Source organism: Oryctolagus cuniculus, chromosome 4, assembly GCF_051225735.1.
Source record: "Oryctolagus cuniculus isolate XC-2025 breed Fujian yellow rabbit chromosome 4, ASM5122573v1, whole genome shotgun sequence".
Lineage (NCBI taxonomy): Eukaryota > Metazoa > Chordata > Mammalia > Lagomorpha > Leporidae > Oryctolagus > Oryctolagus cuniculus.
In genome coordinates this window covers 17,115,189-17,127,806 of record NC_142870.1, presented here as the reverse complement: position 1 = coordinate 17,127,806, position 12,618 = coordinate 17,115,189, and the positions used below count along the sequence as shown (strand labels likewise).

General features: G+C 43.1%; 1 pseudogene; it reads left to right on the top strand.

Annotated features, from left to right (window-relative positions):
- LOC100338670 (pyruvate dehydrogenase E1 component subunit beta, mitochondrial-like) overlaps positions 1–12,618 on the top strand; it is a 136,479-nt pseudogene that overhangs the window by 38,879 nt on the left and 84,982 nt on the right.

The window sequence follows — 12,618 nt, the reverse complement described above, 5'->3', positions numbered from 1 at the left end:
GGGCCAGTCACATCATTTTTAAAAGTGCACATTGTCTTTCAAATGGCAGAATACACTAGACAGTAGGCTTTCTTGCAAAGCAAACTCCCGAGAAAGGAGCTGAACTGTGGGGAGCAACTCGGACTAGACTAAGTTACTGGAATTAAGACTTATTCTATGCATCTGCTCTCCCACAATATGGCACTGGGAGAGGAGGAAACAGCTTCTACACAGCTGCCTCCAGTTCAACCAATAAACTGTAGGACCTGCTCCTGATTGGAGGAGAGCAGCATACTCGGCATGTGGGTAGCAGAGTTGGGTTTGGTGGAAGAGGACTATAAAGGAAGAAAAAGACAACATGCACCAGGAACATCTATCTGAAGGAACACCTGAGCAGCCCCCAAGAGAGCCGGCCGGTGGTGTGCCGCTCCCCCGCGGAAGTGGGGAAAGTGGCAGGGGGAACCGCCCTTCCACAGAGGTGGAAGGGTCGGTAGCCAACCCGGGAAGAACCAGCAGCAAACCCGGGGAGGGCCGAGCAGATGAAAGAACAACGCAGGGTCCTGTGTCGTTCCTCCACGAAGACGGGGAGCAACATAATGGTGCCGTGACTCGGATAGGAAACCTAGGAGGGAAGAAGCGGGAAAATACCGGAGAGAGAGACTAGAAGAGCCTAGGGGAAAGCCGGACGGAAAAGGTGCCGGAAGAAGCTATTGAAAGCCTAGGCATAGGCTCAGATACGGACTGTGGGAAAGAAGTTAGGATTGAAAGCTAGGATTTAAAGTGAAAGCAAGAAGAAACTTAGACTCAGATACAGACTGCAGGTTGAAAGTGAAAGTGAAACCTAGAAGAAACTTGGACTCGGATACGGACTGTGGGGAGAAGCCAGGAGAAGTGAGAGGGGAATATTGTTGGAAGAAAAGTTAGGAAACATACCGGGTAGAGAAAAATATGTTAGGGAGGATGAAGCCACGGGGATAAGAGAAACAGAAGTTTAGAAATAAAATGAGAGACATAGGAATGCTGGTAGATAGAAGTAAAATAGGAGAAATAGGAATGCCCGGAGATAGAGAAATAGAGAAAAATAAGGCCTCCCCACAACACAGCAATGAGAGGGCTTGGATTCGGCCTGCCTGATTAGTAAGACGATAAGCACCTGCTGGTGGCTAGCAGCTTACCCGCTGCAGGTCACCGAAGACAGGCACGTTATCAACACCAATAAGTCTCCCCACAAGACGGCAATGAGAGGGCTTGGATTCGGTTTGCCTGATTGCTAGGGCTTGTAAGCACCTGCAGGCAGTTCTAGCAGAGCAGAGCATGCACTGCAGGGCACCGAACACAGGCATGCATCAGCGCCTAAAAACCTCCTCACAACATGGCGAAGAGAGGACCCGGATTTGGTTTGCCTGATTGGTAGGGCTTGTAAGCACCTGTGGGCAACTCTAGCAAGCAGAGCAGAGTGTGTGCCACAGGGCACCGAAGACAGGCACGTATCAACGCCAAAAATAAAAAGAAAGGGGGATCTGTGGGGAGCAACTCGGACTAGACTAAGTTACTGGAATTAAGACTTATTCTATGCATCTGCTCTCCCACAATATGGCACTGGGAGAGGAGGAAACAGCTTCTACACAGCTGCCTCCAGTTCAACCAATAAACTGTAGGACCTGCTCCTGATTGGAGGAGAGCAGCGTACTCGGCATGTGGGTAGCAGAGTTGGGTTTGGTGGAAGAGGACTATAAAGGAGGAGAGAGACAACATGCACCAGGAACATCTATCTGAAGGAACACCTGAGCAGCCCCCGAGAGAGCCAGCCGGCGGTGTGCCGCTCCCCCGCGGAAGTGGGGAAAGTGGCAGGGGGAACCGCCCTTCCACAGAGGTGAAAGGGTCGGTAGCCAACCCGGGAAGAACCAGCAGCAAACCCGGGGAGGGCCAAGCAGACGAAAGAACAACGCAGGGTCCTGTGTCGTTCCTCCACGAAGACGGGGAGCGACACTGAACACATTAATATGATCCTTGAACCTCTCTCTTTTCACATTCACAAATAAATTTTACAACATTTGGAACTTAACCTTACTGAGTCCTGTCTCCCACAAAGTCTCTTCCTCTCTCACCCTCATTTAGAATAATAATTGCCCCACATACCAATCTAGAAGGGATATTACATATCACTGGGATATTTAGTTTCCAGTGGAGATTTATCAAGACAGAGAAAATGGTATTTATTAAAATATTTTTCAAGGACAGAACTGCATATGTTTAGGAGAAAGTTAAGCAGTTGTAATCAAAAAGAGGAGAACTGAAAATAGGTCCTGCTCTGCTACCTATCTGGAGCGTGCTGGACTCTTGTTTGGTGGAGGAGGACGTGCAAATTTGGGGCCCAGAGCCAAATTCCCTTAACAATATAGAGAAACTGTGCTGTGCACCAGGTGGTCCTCCTCCTCCTGGGCTCTAAACAGTGCCCAGCCCCTTCTGTGCATTAAGTGTAGGACAAATGTTTAAAGACCATGGCTTAAAGTTGTGCCACAGGAGTAGGCAGCTCAGGATGTCTGTTTGTCTCAGGCTACCCACATGCTCTGTTCTTCTCTTCTTGGCTTCCATTGTCTCTTCCTATATCTGTCTACTTTTTTAAATTAAAAGTTAAAAACCTGGGGCTGGTGCTGTGGCACAGTGGGTTAAAGCTCTGGCCTGAAGAGCCAGCATCCCATATGGGTGCTGGTTTGATACCCGGCTGCTCCACTTCCAATCCAGCTTTCTGCTATGGTATGGGAAAGCAGTAGAAGATGGCTCAAGTCCTTGGGCCTCTGCATCCATGTGGGAGACCCAGAAGAAGCTCCTGGCTCCTGGCTTTGGATGGGCACAGATCTGGCCACTGTGGCTATCTGGGGAGTGAACCAGCAGATGGAAGACCTCTCTCTCTGTCTCTACCTCTCTCTGTAACTCTTTCAAATAAATAAAATTAATTAATTAAAAAAAAACTATTTGATTCCAGCTATCCTGTTCTTCCCTCCAAGTGAAAAAAGCAGAAAAAGAACCCAAAATAGAGAAATAGTGAAAGGAGGGAGGGAAGAAGGAAAGGAGAGAGGAAGGAAGTCAGGCAGGTAGAAAAGGAACAAAAAGTAAAGGAATAGAGAAAGAGAGGCAGGGAAAAAAGAAGAGAGGGAGGTGAGAAGACAGGCAAGAAAAACGCATGTTTGGTGTTTTGTCAATCACTTAAGTTAAATCCTTCATAATACTTCAACCAAAAATTTGCCTGACATTCTTTCTGCATTATTGGAAGTGGATTCAAATCTACTTTCTCACTCTCAAAGTGAACCTCAGATATTTTGTATTCCTCAGCAACAGTTCTAACATAAATGTAGCTCAGACACCAGCCACAAATATATATATATATATATATGCTCATGTGATTATGTAATTTGAAATAGCTAGACAATTGAAAAAAGAAGTGTGAGCCGGCGCCACGGCTCACTAGGCTAATCCTCCACCTAGCGGCGCCGGCACACCAGGTTCTAATCCCGGTTGGGGCGCCGGATTCTGTCCCGGTTGCCCCTCTTCCAGGCCAGCCCTCTGCTGTGGCCCGGGAGTGCAGTGGAGGATGGCCCAAGTGCTTGGGCCCTGCACCCCATGGGAGACCAGGAAAAGCACCTGGCTCCTGGCTCCTGCCATCGGATCAGCACGGTGCGCCGGCCGCAGCGCGCCGGCCACGGTGGCCATTGGAGGGTGAACCAACGGCAAAGGAAGACCTTTCTCTCTGTCTCTCTCTCTCACTGTCCACTCTGCCTGTCAAAAAAAAAGAAAAAAGAAAAAAGAAGTGTGAAAGTAGTGATATTTCTCTTGCTATTTACTTGACAATGTTCTTCAAGACTTCAGGAGAACACATTCGATAGGGTTAGCTACTCAAATAGCTCAGGTCGCACCAGTGGTCAAAGACCTCAAACACTCACATACAGGATTCATGAGAGCCTAACTCATTCAGAGGCAGGAGAAGACAATGATTCTCCTAGGAACACTGTATTGCTTCATACTCCACAATCAGTTACTTGCTTATCCCTCCGCATTTTTTAGATTTTTATTTATCTATTTGAGAAGCAGAGAGCACACACTCTCCCATTTGCTGGTTCATTTCCCATGTGCCCTTAATGACCAGAAAGTAACAATTCAGGTCTCCCATGTAGGGTTGAGGAACCCAACTACTGAGCCATCACCACTTCAGCAGGAACCTCGGATCAGAAGTTGGAGCAAGCTACTGGATATAGGCACAGCTATGTGTGAGGCAGCCACTCTAAACAGTATGTAACACCTCAAACACCAACCCCAATTTGCATTTTTTACAAGTTTTTCTCCAGACTAACGCATCAATCTTGAGAATTCTTTACTGTATCTCATGTCTCAGTCCATTCCTCCCACAATAATAAAAACCTCAAACTGATCAAATATCAGACATCACAAATGTATTCTCACAGTCTTTGAGGCTGAGAATTGCCAAATCAACGTGCCAGTAGATTCAGTGTCTGATGAGAACCTGTTAATCAGAGGCGATACCTCCTCTGTGCCTTCACATGACAGAAGGGGCGAGGCAGGCCCCTTCAGCCTCTTTTATAAGGGCAATAATCGCATTCATGAGGGTGAGGCCCTTATGATTTTCTATCCACCTAAAAGTCTCATCTCTTAAAACTGTCGCATTTATTAAGAGTTAGATTTTGGGGCTGGCCCTGTGGCATAGCTGGCTGAGGCTCTGCCTGTGTTGTCAGGATCCCCTATAGGCACTGGATCATGTTCCAGCTGCTCCTCTTCTGACCCAGCTCCCAGCTTATGGCCTATGAAAGCAGTGGAAGATGGCCCCAAGTGCTTGGGCCCCTACACTCACATGGGAGACCCACAGGAGGCTCCTGGATCCTGGTTTTGGATGGGCCCAGCTCTGGCTGTTGCAGTCATTTGGGAAGTGAACCAGTGAATGGAAGACCTTTCTGTCTGTCTCTCCCTTTCTCTGTAACTTTATTGCTCAAATAAATAAATAAAAATCTGTAAAATAAAAATAGAGTTAGATTTCCACATATTTATTTAGGGAGGGATATGCCCACATTAAAATCATAGTACCCAGTAACTCAGTGATTTATCAACTATACAAGGCTCTATGAGTTAACATATATTGGTAAATTTTAGAAAAATTACACTTTAAACATTATTTTTAGCATATTTATTAGGTGCTTCAAAATAATTGATTTGTTCCCATCCAAGTCTACTGCATGTAAGAAGACAGAACAAGTAAATGTACTTCCATTTTAAATATAAAATTCACAGAAGTAAAATAGAAAACATTTGCTATTAAAATATTTCTTTAAATGTAAGGATCCATAGGGAAAAAATGTGTCAATCCCAAAACATAAAAAACTGATAGATTCCAAATTGGTATATTCACAAATGACATCAGGCAGAATACAGCCTGATTCACCCTTCTTAGTTTCTTTATTTTGGAAAAGCCACAATTTATTTAACTGTGTTTAAGCGTTTCAAATATCCAAAGGGACTGCCAACAATATAATTATGGGGAGGAAGGCTGTCTATCATTGCCAACAAACAGGGCAAGTAGAACGCAAATACTAAAGCAAGAGACAGAATGAGGCACATCATAGCCTACCTTAGGACGTGCCATTGAAACCATAAGGGCCGATATATTTTGAAAGTAGTTGTGATTTTCTCCTCCCAATCCTAAGATCAATTTCCTCGTTTACTTTCTATTTTTTTAACTTTTATTAATAAATATAAATTTCCAAAGCACAACTTTTAAATTATAGCGGCTTTTCCCCCCATAACCTCCCTCCCACCTGCAACCATCCCATCTCCCACTCCCTCTCCCATTCCATTCTTCATCACGATTCATTTTCAATTATCTTTATATACAGAATATCAAATTAGTATATACTAAGTAAAGATTTCAACAGACTGCACCTACAAAGACACATAAAGTATAGTGTGTAGCATTTTTACCATTAATTCGCACAGTACAACACATTAAGGACAAAGATCCTATATGAGGAGCAGGTGCATAGTGACTCCCATTGTTGATTTAACAATTAACATTCTTATTTATGACATCAGTAATCATGCGAGGCTCCTGTCATGAGCTGTCAAGGCTATGGAAGCCTCTTGAGTTCACCAACTCTGATCTTGTTTAGACAAGGCCATATTCAAAGTAGAAATTCTCTCCTCCCTTCAGAGAAAGGTACTGCCTTCTTTGATGGCCCGTTCTTCCCGCTGGGATCTCACTTACAGAGATCTTTCATTTAGGTCAATTTTTTTTTTTTTTTGGCACAGTGTCTTGGCTTAACATGCCTGAGAAACTCTCATGGGATTTTTAGTCAGATCTAACTGCCTTAAGGGCTGAATCTGAGGCCACATTGCTGTTTAGAGCATTTGCCATTCTATGAGTCTGCTACACATCCTGCTTCCCATGTAGAATCATTCTCTTTTTTTAATTCCATCAATTATTATTTGCAGAAACTGGTCTTATGTATGTAATCCCTTTGACACTTAGTCTTATCTTTTTGATCAATTATGAACTAAAACTGATCACTTAAACAAATAAGATGGCATTGGTACATGCCTCCTTGATGGGATTTAATTGGAATCCACTGACACATTTCTAGCTCTACCATTAATGGTAACTTCGAGTGAGCATGTGCCGGACTGTACATTTCTTCCCTCTCTTATTCCCACTCATATTTAACAGGGATCACTTCTCAGGTAAATTTAAACGACTAAGAATAACTGTGTGTTAATTAAAGAGTTCAACTAATGGTACTAAGTAGAACAAAAAAATACTAAAAGGAATAAAATAGTAATTGTTCCTCGACAGTCAGGACAAGATCTGATCAAGACATTGTTTCTCATAGTGTCCATTTCACTTCAACAGGTTTCCTTTTAGGTGCTCAGTTAGTTGTCACTTGTCAAGGAGAACATATGATATTTGTCCCTTTGGGACTGGCTTATTTCACTCAGCATGATGTTTTCCAATACCTCCATTTTGTTGCAAATGACCAGATTTCATCTTTTTTTTACTGCTGTATAGTATTCTATAGAGTACATATCCCATAATTTCTTTATCCAGTCTTCTGTTGATGGGCATTTAGGTTGATTCTATGTCTTAGCTATTGTGAATTGAGCTGCAATAAACACTGAGGTGCAGATAGCTCTTTTATTTGCCAATTTAATTTCCTCTGGGTAAACTCCAAGTAGTGGGATGGCTGGATTGTATGGTAGGGTTATATTCAAGTTTCTGAGGAATCTCCAAACTGAGTTCCATACTGGCTTTGCATTCCCACCAACAGTGCATTAGTGACCCTTTTTCCCCACATCCTCACCAGCATCTGTTGTTGGTAGATTTCTGTATGTGAGCCATTCTCACTGGGGTGAAGTGAAACATTATTGTGGTTTTGATTTGCATTTCCCTGATTGCTAGTGATCCTGAACATTTTTTCATGTGTCTGTTGGCCATTTGGATTTCCTCTTTTGAAAAATGTCTATTAAGGACCTTAACCCATCTCTTAAGTGCAGTGTTTGTTTTGTTGTTGTGGAGTTTCTTGATCTTTTTGTAGATTCTGGTTATTAATCCTTTATTGGTTGCATAATTTGCAAATATTATTTCCCATTCTATCAGTTGTCTCTTCACTTTCCTGACTGTTTCTTTTGCAGTATAGAAACTTCTCAATTTGATGCAATCCCAAATGTTAGTTTTGGCTTTGACTACCTTTGCCTCTGGGGTCTTTTCCAAGAAATATTTTCCTGTGCCTATATCTTGCAGGGTTTCTCTGAGGTTTCTCTAATAATTTGATAGTGTCTGGTTGCAGAATTAGATCTTTAGACCATGTTTAGTGGATTTTTGTGTAAGGTGTCTTCCTTCATTATTCTGCACGTGGAAATCCACTTTACCCAGCACCATTTGTTGAAGAGAATTTCCTTGCTCCCGGGATTGGTTTTGGATCCTTGATCAAGTATAAGTTGGCTGTAGATGTTTGGGTTGATTTCTTGTGTTTCTATTCTGTTCCATTGGTCTAGCCATCTGTTTCTGTACCAGTACCATGCTGCTTTGACTATAACTGCTCTGTAGTATGTCCGAAAATCTGGTATTGTGATGCCTCTGACTTTGTTTTTGTTGTACAAGATTGAGTTAGCTTTTCGAGGTCTCCTGTGTCTCCATATGAATTTCAGTATCATTTTTTCTAGATCTGAGAAGAACGTCTTTGGTATTTTGATTGGTATCGCATTGAATCTATAAATTGCTTTTGGGAGAATGGACATTTTGATGACATTGATTCTTCCAATCCATGAGCATGGAAGATTTTTCCATTTTTTGGTATCCTCTTCTATTTTTTTCTTTAAGGTTTTGTAATTTTCATTGTAGAGATCTTTGACATCCTTGGTTAAGTTTATTCCAAGGTATTTGATTGTTTTTGTAGCTGTTGTGAATGGGATTCATCTTAGAAGTTCTTTCTTAGCCATGGCATCGCCTATATATACAAAGGTTGTGGATTTTTGTGCACTGATTTTATATCCTGCTACTTTGCCAAACTCTTCTATGAGTCCCAATAGTCTCTTAGTAGAGTTCTTTGGGCCCCCTAAATAAAGAATCACATCATCTTTAAAGAGGGATAGTTTGACTTCTTCCTTCCCAATTTGTATCCCTTTAATTTCTTTTTCTTTAAAAAAATTATTTGTTTGTTTGTATGAGAGGCAGAGTTACAGACAAAGAATGGGAGATACAGAGAGAAAGATCTTCTATCCTCTGGTTCACTCCCTAAATGGCCACAACAGCCAGATAGGCTAAACCAGAGCCAGGATCCAGGAGCCTTTTTCAGATCTCCTAATTGGATGCAGGGGCCACACACTTGGGCAATCTTCCACTGCATCCCAGGCACTTTAGCAGGGAACTGGATCATAAGAGGAGTAGCCAGGGCACAAACCATCAAACCATTGCCCATATGGGATACCAGCACTGGAGGCAGAGGCTTAAACACTAAGTTACAGCCCCTCCTGGTTTACTTGCTAGCAGATAGGGTGGATTTTCAGAGTTAGACAATCTCACTGAGAAGGAAGAGAGCCACAAACCCTGGGGCCTTTCCATCTTTGGAATTGAGAAATCATTTCCATTTCTTTAGCAGCAGAGTATGTGTTTTTTATTTGGAGCTAAAGGAAGATTTCCTCACCTGCAGAGAAGAGAATAAAAATTACCCAGAATGTTACATCTGCGAGGTCATCTTTAGAAGCACTTGGAATGTCCACAGGAAGTTTCTCATTTGGGAGTCTGAGGTTCTATCTGAGGCCACTTCCTCCTTTAAGGTCATTTGGGCATTAGGCTGCCTCCTGGAATTTGCTCTAATGGAAAGGAATGTTATTAGGCACCCCGCATGTTTAACCCAATTCCAGCCTGTGAGCCTTCAGATTGAGAGCCAAGGCCGTAGCCACACATGAAGGACAGAGCTCAGGGAGGCCAAATCAGAGACAAACTGCCCTGGCAGATTGGTCTGCTAGGCTGCCAGGCGACCACAACAATGTGACATAGGAAATGTGGCTGAAACCACAGAATTTTGTCTTCTCAGAAGTCTGGAGGCTGGAATTCTGAGACCAAAGTGTCAGCAGGGTTGGTTTCCCCTGCAGCCTCACTCTTTGGCTTGTAGATGGCCATCTTTCCCTGTCTCTACACATGGTCTTTCTGTGAGTGTCAATGTCCTAATTGCCTCTTGTAAGGACATCGGTCATCTTGGAGTAGGGCCCACCTGAGGACCTCATTTTAACATGATTTCTACAGCAAAGAGCCTATCTGTAAATACAGTCACATTCTGGGACTTTAATAGATGAATGACATGAATGGCAGAGCAGGGGGTAGGAAGAGACATAATTCAGCCCATAGCATCTGAGATCTCAAGTGAACCCATAACTCCCTTAAACTCCAAGCCCTCAGGTCAAAAATCCAACTTTGCTCCCCCACCCTGATGTCCTAGTACCTATGGGTCCAACTCTGTTCTACAAGGAATGATTCTGGAGCCCAACTGATCATGAGTTTTTGTGTCTCAAAAGCAGTAGCACCAACAAGGGCAGAAAGTTAAAGGACAGCAAAGCCAACCACTTGTCAGGAAGTCACAAGGATCCACAGCAGCAACTCCTGTTTTCTATAAATTCATTTGCAGTTGTGATAAAGGGGGAAGAAAAACACATTAAGGGATCAGAGGATTTAAGACCTCATCGACTCTCAGAATTATACACAGCCTATAGTTGTAAACTTGCTTAAGCCAGTTTGGTCATGCACTCCAGTTTCTAGTGGTTGCCAAAGGAAGTTGAAACGTCAACAATAAATAAAGCCAGACAGGACTTAAAGTGATAAGGACAGATTTTAATCAGCAATAAACTCTTGGAACAGAGAAAAAGTCCAATATGAACTAAACTCTTTTAGAGTAGTGAATGGGAGTTTTCAAGAGAGAATGAGGAAGTAAGGATAGGAGCAAGCAGGTACTCAGTAGTCAGGAGGTGGAAATTTATAAGAAGCTTGCAGGGGGAGTTGATTCACAAGAAATCCATCCATGTTTGCCAACTGGAGTCCATCAGGGTTAGCCACCTATCGTCCCACAAAGGCTGGGAGACAACAACCCCTTCTTTAAGTGTTGCCTGGAAGAGGCAGCGAATCTTTTTCACAGCTCTGCATTTTCTCAGTCAGGCACTCAATAAGGGGATCTAGAAATGAGGCCATGTTAGCATCCACTCATTTCCATAAAGGCCAAGGTTATGGCTCAGCCGAGAAGGGGGCTCAAAGAGCCTGGTTAGAGTACAGTCAGGTGCCTAATCCTGGCTAATGGTGACTACTATTTTCTCACAGCCTCACTATCAAGATTTAATGAAAATAAATATCCCCATTTGTTCATACAGACAGACATGTATTACCAACTATTTACTAGCAAGAAAGCATAAATGAGCTTATATAAATTGTCCTACACACTGGATAAGGCCTTTTTAGGTGAGCAACGTATGAAAGGTAATTGAAATGGATACAGATATTCACTGCTGCTCCTCCGCACGCGGAGGAGCCGCACCGGACCGGGCGCTTGTTGTTCCCTTTTTTTTTACAAGTCCTTTCTATAGTAAAGTAAGAATAAGTAAACAGCAAACTCCCAAAGCAAGAATGAGTAGAGAAATGAGAAAGAACGAAGTAACGAACTTCCCCGCGAACTCTCCAATGCACTCTCCAACCAACCCACACCCACCATGCCGTCTCTCTCCTCCTATATAGTCCTCTCCACCAATCCCAACTCGGCTGCCCACACGCCGAGCACGCCGCTCTCCTCCAATCAGGAGCAAGTCCTACAGTTTATTAGCTGAACTGGAGGCAGCTGTGCGGAAGCTGTTTACTTCTCTCCCAGCGCCATGTTGTGGGAGAGCAGATGCATAGAATAAATCTTAATTCCAGTAACAGTATAGTCCGAATTGCTCCCCACAGATCCCCCTTTCTTTTTATTTTTTGGCGTTGATACGCGCCTGTGTAAAGTTCAGTGTGATCTTCATGCTATTGACTCTTGTTTGTCGTGCTACTTCAGATTTTGTTGAAAAATGTCCCGTATTCCAAAGATCCCAGGGATTGGTTATTCATTGTTTTCTTCCTCAAATGGAGTTTTCTTCTTCTAGATCTTCTGCTGGCAGGTTTATCAACCGAATTCTTCTCTCAGGGGTCCATATTGGTTGTGCCGCCCCCTGTGGAAAAAAACAAACGGCGCCTCGTACTCTTCTGAGTAAGGGGAACGGGCCTTTCCATTGGTTGTCCTGTAAATCCTTCCACATTACCCACTGTATTGATTCCTTATCAACTGATTGAGTATGCATTTCTGCAGGTGTTTTACCGTTCTTTTTCTTGTTCAAAAAATTAATTGTATAAAGAGCTAGGGCCAAGACATCCTTGTTGGATGTGGCCATTTCCCCTATTCCCCCTTTTTGTTTAATTATTAAATTTTTTAAATATAAGTGAGCGCGTTCTACCACAGCTTGCCCCTGTGGATTGTATGGAATACCGGTAATATGGGAGATTCCGAATTCTTTCAAAAATGCAGCAAAACGCTTTGATGTATACGCTGGGCCGTTATCCGTTTTGATCACATGAGGAACTCCCCAGGCTGCAAAAGCCTGCAAGCAGTGTTGGATTACTTGTTGTACTCCTTCTTTATTCATGGCTGTGGCCATAATTACACCTGAGTATGTATCTACAGTGACGTGAACACAGCTTTGTCGCCCAAAAGAGGGGATATGTGTAACGTCCATCTGCCAGATATGTCCTGGTTTAAGGCCACGGGGATTGGCTCCCGTAGGAATCTTTGGAACTATGGTAACAACGCACTTTTCACAGGATCTAATGATATCTTCTGCTTGCTTGCGGGGAATATTAAATTTAAAACTTAAAGTGTGGGTGTTAACATGCCATTTAGAGTGATATTCTTTAGCTTGTTCCAAAGCGGTGCATGCAAGCAAGAATCTTGAATAGTGATCTGCCATCATGTTTCCTCGAGTAAGTGGGCCAGGTAAATTAGAATGAGCTCTTATGTGGCCTATGTAAATAGCATGCTCTCTTTGATTTAATAACCCCTGAATTTCACTTAGATAAGAATA